Consider the following 6,000-nt stretch of genomic DNA (forward strand, 5'->3'; position numbering starts at 1 on the left):
TCCACAATGTAAACATATTTCAAAGCATATTATACGTGATAGTTATGTAAAATTTTTCTTTGTCAATTTAAAAAATAATAATACAGAACCCGGGGAAGAGAGGATGTCTAGGGGATTGGCACTAGGAAGTGGAAAGCCACCAGAAACCATGTGTCCTCTTTATATTTCCAGGGTCTTGTGGATTCTCACTTAGCATCTCTTACTTCCATTCCAGGAGATCTACTTTCTCTGCTTCTCAGTGTGCACCCCATGACCAAACATGGCAGCCCTCAGCTCTGGAGTTTACACAACCTCAGCTCAGTCTAACGGCACAGACAGTGTAGAGTCTCATTTTTCCTAGTCCATATTTCTGGCAGAGAGAATGTGGTTGGACAAATGTCCCTGGTCCTAGCAGTGATGAATGGTGAGGACTGGGGGACCGGGACTTGGAAGTTCATGGGCTGGACAATATTCCTGAAGTTTTCTACTGTACCCTTCATACTTGGTTAAATGTCCTGGTCATAAGTTAACTTTCTAATAGATAAATCATACATCTAGATCTAGATATCTGGTTTTTCTCTTACTATTGTTTACATTTTTTTTTTTTTTTTTTTTTTTGGTAACTGGATCAATATAGAAGATGAGCACAACATTTTATAAATGAAAGATAATGAAAATAATCTGGGAGCAGTTGCAGAGCCCAGGCCGTGTGCCAGTATCTTTGCTCATCGTGTTGTATTCATTATGTCAGTGTCCACAATAAGCACCCTGGAGCTGGGTAAAGGCACTCACCCCAAAACTCCAAGGCACTTTCCCAGGGGCATGCACAGGAAGGAAGCAGAGCCAGGAAAGAAATCCAGATTCAAGTTGGTGCTCAGAGCCTGCACTCTTTTTACTAGAAAATAATAAACACGAGCTGGCTTGATTATATACTCTGTTGAGAAACTATCATCATCATTATAGCCCTCGCTTTCTCCCTGGTGATTCATTGACTGCTGTCAGAGTTCAGAAAACTTCTGATGCTTGATTTTTTCAAGAAACTCAATTAAAAAGATAGTAGCAATTAAGCACAGCAGATTGTCACAAATGTTTGTCCTTAGTTAATGAGTGACTTTCAGAATAGCACTAGTGTGTCCTCCAAGATTACATGCATAATCCCACAAAAATGGATGCCAAGTGGGCCTGACCTGCGTGTGAAAGTAGATTTCTTGTGTCTTCAAGATGTTTTTCTATAACTGTTTCCAGTCTGCCCCCTGCTGGCTGATGAGAATTGGATATTGCAAATCACAGACCCAGGCAAGTAAATGCCAGAGAGAGAAGCCACACTTCCCTGGGTTGAAAGAGCCAAGGAGGTCTCAATTTCACAAGGCCTTAGTCCATTCAGAAACCAGCTGACTCTCCCACCACCTGTATTTTACCCTTTCCCAAACCAGCTCCAGGGAGGCGTCAGAAAGTTTTCAGATCAATTTTATCATCTGCTTGCATCTACCTGTGCTGCATGGCACAGACTGCTTTATGTTACCTATCTGAGTCATGATTGAAATCTCAGTGCAAAATTAAATTGATATTGAAAAGAGAATAACTTAGATTAGTGTTCATCATTTTTGTGTCTCTTGTTTCATGCATCCTTTACCTTGACTCTGCAGAGCTCTTACTGATTTTAAACATAGATGAATTTGATTTTGTCCAGAATTAAAAAATCAGTCATAGAGCATAGCTACTTGTTTAGACTGTTTTTAATTTTAATTTTAATTTAAAATGTTCACTAGATTACCAAATAATCATTACTTTATTAAGACCACTTTATGGATTCATTTTATTTTTTTAGTGAAGCAAACTAAAAGTTAAAAATGAACATAAAACAATTTCTACATTAAGTAGCATAATTGTTCATTAGATCTTAAAATTAAAACTACTGCTAATGTAACCTTTAGGATATGAAGACAGGCTTTAGAATTATGTTTGTGTGTGGATACACACACTCAATGGGGACTATTTATTTCACAAAATAAATATATGTTATTTCTATTCTTGTTGGAATTTAGTTCTTAAAAATTTTTTTTCTGATTTCCAAAGAAATACATATTCATCATAGAAAATTTAAACAATACAAACAGGAATTAAAAGACTACCTATATAAAATTGTATGTATGATATATTCACACACATATAGGTAAAAACATTTTGTAATTTACTTTGTAGAAATTCCTATCTCAAATTGTAATATGAAACAGTATATCAGAACCTACCAATATAAGTTATAACCTAATAAAAGAGCTGCCAGTAATTTAAGTTCTTACATAGTAAGTTACCTAATATGAAATATACATGACTCCTTTTTACATGTTTTGTTTTCAGACATCAATAACCTAGACTCATGAATATCATTTTTGCACATAATAGTTATGGATAGATCAAAGATTATATTAGATGTTGGTGTCTGATTATTTACTAGGCTTTTTCACCACTGAAATGACTTCTCACCCACTGTTTTTAACAACCGTGCTGGTGGAATTTGTGTCCTAATAAATTTGTAAATTATGACATACCAGGGGCCTCAATACTAGAAACATTAAATGCACGAATGGCAAGGATGTCTATAAAGTAATAGGATATATTTTTTAGCACATCTATCCATACTCATACTTTCAAGCAAGTGTTTTCATCAGCATAGGTTAAGAGCTTACCAGCTGTTTCCATAATTGATGAATGTGTTTCCATGAATGTATGTATTCATCAATATCAACTGAGAGTGCTCTGTGTGTTGGCATTTTCATAGGCACTGTGGACATAATAATGAATGAATGACACAGGTAGTCTGCAGTCTAAGGAGGGGGAAAGATGATAGCCATTGCAATATAGGAATCTAAGCCATAAGTGAAAGGTGGTACAAGACAATGTGGGATCTTACCCACTCCAGTCCCAGGGGTGAGGTCACATGTGAAAACAACATGATTCCTGTGCTCAATCTTGGCCATTGGAATTCCAGGGCATGGCTGAACAGTTGAGAAGGTACCTTAATCAGGATTGTATCATAGTTCCAGAAAAAGGAGAGAGCTCTTTTGGAATTGCCTTCAAAGGTTGAGGGTATTTTGTTGAATAGCCTATAGGAAAGTAAGTGATAACATTTGATGTAATTTGTATTCTTTTTCTCTAAGCTAAAGTCTAACATGTAATACCTGCTGCTGGGTCAGTGTAGTATTAGAGTCACATTGACCTTTTAATAGCTCCAGGGTTTAACAGAGGGACAAGCATGCAGTAGATGCTCAATGGATGCTTATCAATAACTGACTACAAGAAAGCTGACCAAATGATTGAAGCACAACTGGAAAATTCTAGTCTAAAACCAGATAGGTGTGAGTGCTGAGAGAGATTTGCTTGTATAGCTTGCTAATTGATTATATTGCTTCCAGGAACTCTCCTGTAGTAAGAGACTCACTTGAACAAGTGAGGGCAGGTTGCCAATTCAAGTATTGGCAGCCTGAATATGCCTTGACTATTCAAGTTGAGTACTTTGATGAGGGCTATAAGCATTTGGATTTTAATGTTCTGATACATTTTAAATCAAACAATTAAATATATGTACACACACACACACACATATATATAAAGTTCACTTTAAAATTACTCAGTTTGCAAGTATGTTGATACCTTTACATATGTATACACATTCACAGACTGCAAGTTTAATTGGTGTGACTTCAGATAAGTCAGCATTTGCTTTTCTTGATTCATGCAGATTACCTGGTTCAAATCCAGGTTCCACCATCTATGGCTGTGTTACCTTGGGACGGTTACTTAACCTCTCAGTGCCTCAGTTTCTTTCTTTTCAAATTTTTTTTTTATTTTCAATTTTTGTGGATACATAGTAGGCATATGTATTTATGGGGTACCTGAGATGTTTTCATACAGGCATGTAATGTGTAATAAGCATACCAGGAAGAATGGGGGTATCCATCCCCTCAAGCACTTATCCATTGAGTTGTAAACAATCCAATTGCACTCTTTATTTTAAAATGTATGGTTATTATTGACTGTAGTCACCCTCTTGTGCCATCAAATAGTAGGTCTTATTCATTCTATTGTTTTGTACCCATTAACTATCCTCACCTGTCTCCCACCCCACCCCCACTAACCTTCCCAGCCTCTGGTAACCATCCTTCTACTCTCTATCTCCATGAATTCAATTGCTTTGATTTTTAGATCCACAAATAAGTGAGAACATGTGATGTTTCTGTGCCTGGCTTATTTCACTTAACATAATTATCTCCATTTCCATCCATGTTGTTGCATATAACTGAATCTCATTCTTTTTTATGGCTGAACAGTACTCCATTGTGTATATGTACCACATTTTCTTCATTCATCGGCTGGTGTTGGTGGACACTTAGGTACTTCCAAATGTTAGCTATTGTAAACAGTGCTGCAACATATGTTGGAGTGCAGATATGTTTTCGATATACTGATTTCCTTTCTTTTGGGCATATACCCAGTAGTGGGATTGCTGGATCATACAGTAGCCCAAATTTTAGTTTTTTTTAGAAACCTCCAAACTGTTCCTCGTAGTGGTTGTACTAATTTACATTCCTGCCAATAGTGTACAAGGGTTCCCTTTTCTCCACATCCTCACCAGCATTTCTTATTGCCTGTTTTGTGAATATAAGCTATTTTAATTGGTGTGAGATTTGTATCTAATTTAGTTTTAATTTGCATTTCTCTGATGATCTGTGATGTTGAGCACCTTTTCGTATGCCTGTTTGCATTTGTATGTCTTCTTTTGGGAAATGTCTATTCAAATTTTTGGCCCAACTTTTGATTGGATTATTAGATTTTTTTTCTGGAGAGTTATTTGAGCTCCTTATCTATTCTGGTTATTAATCTCTTGTCAGATGGATAGTTTGCAAGTATTTTCTCCCATTCTGTGGGTTGTCTCTTCACTTTGTTGATTGTATCCTTTGCTGTGCAGAAGGTTTTAAACTTGATGTGATCCCATTTGTTCATTTTTACTTTTTTGCCTCTGCTTTTGGGGTATTCTTCAAAAAATTTTTGCCCAGACCATTGTCCTGGAGATATTCCTCAACATTTTCTTATAGTAGTTTCATGATTTGAGGTCTTAGGTTTAAGTGTGTAATCCATTTTGATTTGATTTTGATATATGGTAAGAGATAGGGGTCTAGTTTTATTCTTCTAAATATGGATATCCGGATTTTCCAGCAACATTTATTGAAGAGACTATCTTTTCCCCAGTGTATATGCCTGCTACCTTTGTCAAAGATGAGTTCACTGTAGGTGTATGGATTTGTTTCTGGGTTCTCTATTCTGTTCCACTGGTCTGTGTGTCCACTTTTATGCCAGTACTGTGCTGTTTGGGTTGCCATAGCTGTGTAGTATAATCTGAAGTCAGGTAATGTGATTCCTCCAGTTTTGTTCTTTTTGCTTACTATAGTTTGGCTATGCTGGGTCTTTTGTAGTTCCATATAAATTATAGGATTGTTTTTTTCTATTTTTGAGAAGAATGTCATTGGCATATTGGTAGGAATTGCACTGAATCTGTAGGTTGCTTTGGATAGTATGAACTTTTTAACAATATTAATTCTTCCAACCCATATACGTGGAATATTTTTCCATTTTTTTGTGTCCTGTTCAATTTCTTTCATCAGTGTTTTATAGTTTTTATTATAGAGATCTTTCACTTGTTTCATTAATTCCTAGGTATTATATTTTATGTATGGCTATTTTAAATTGGATTACTTCTTAAATTTCTTTTTCACCTTGTTCACTGTTGGCATATGGAAATGCTACTGATTTTTGTAGGTTGATTTTGTATCCTGCAACTTTACTGAATTTGTTTATCAGTTCTAATAGTTCTTTTGTATAGTCTTTAGGTTTTTCTAAATATAAGATTGTATCATCTGCAAATAAGGATAATTTGACTTCTTCCTTTCTAATTTGGATGCCCATTGTATCTTTCTCTTGTCTGATTGCTCTAGCTAGGACTTGCAGTGTTATATTGAATTAACG

Source organism: Rhinopithecus roxellana, chromosome 7, assembly GCF_007565055.1.
Source record: "Rhinopithecus roxellana isolate Shanxi Qingling chromosome 7, ASM756505v1, whole genome shotgun sequence".
NCBI classification, from domain to species: Eukaryota; Metazoa; Chordata; class Mammalia; order Primates; family Cercopithecidae; genus Rhinopithecus; species Rhinopithecus roxellana.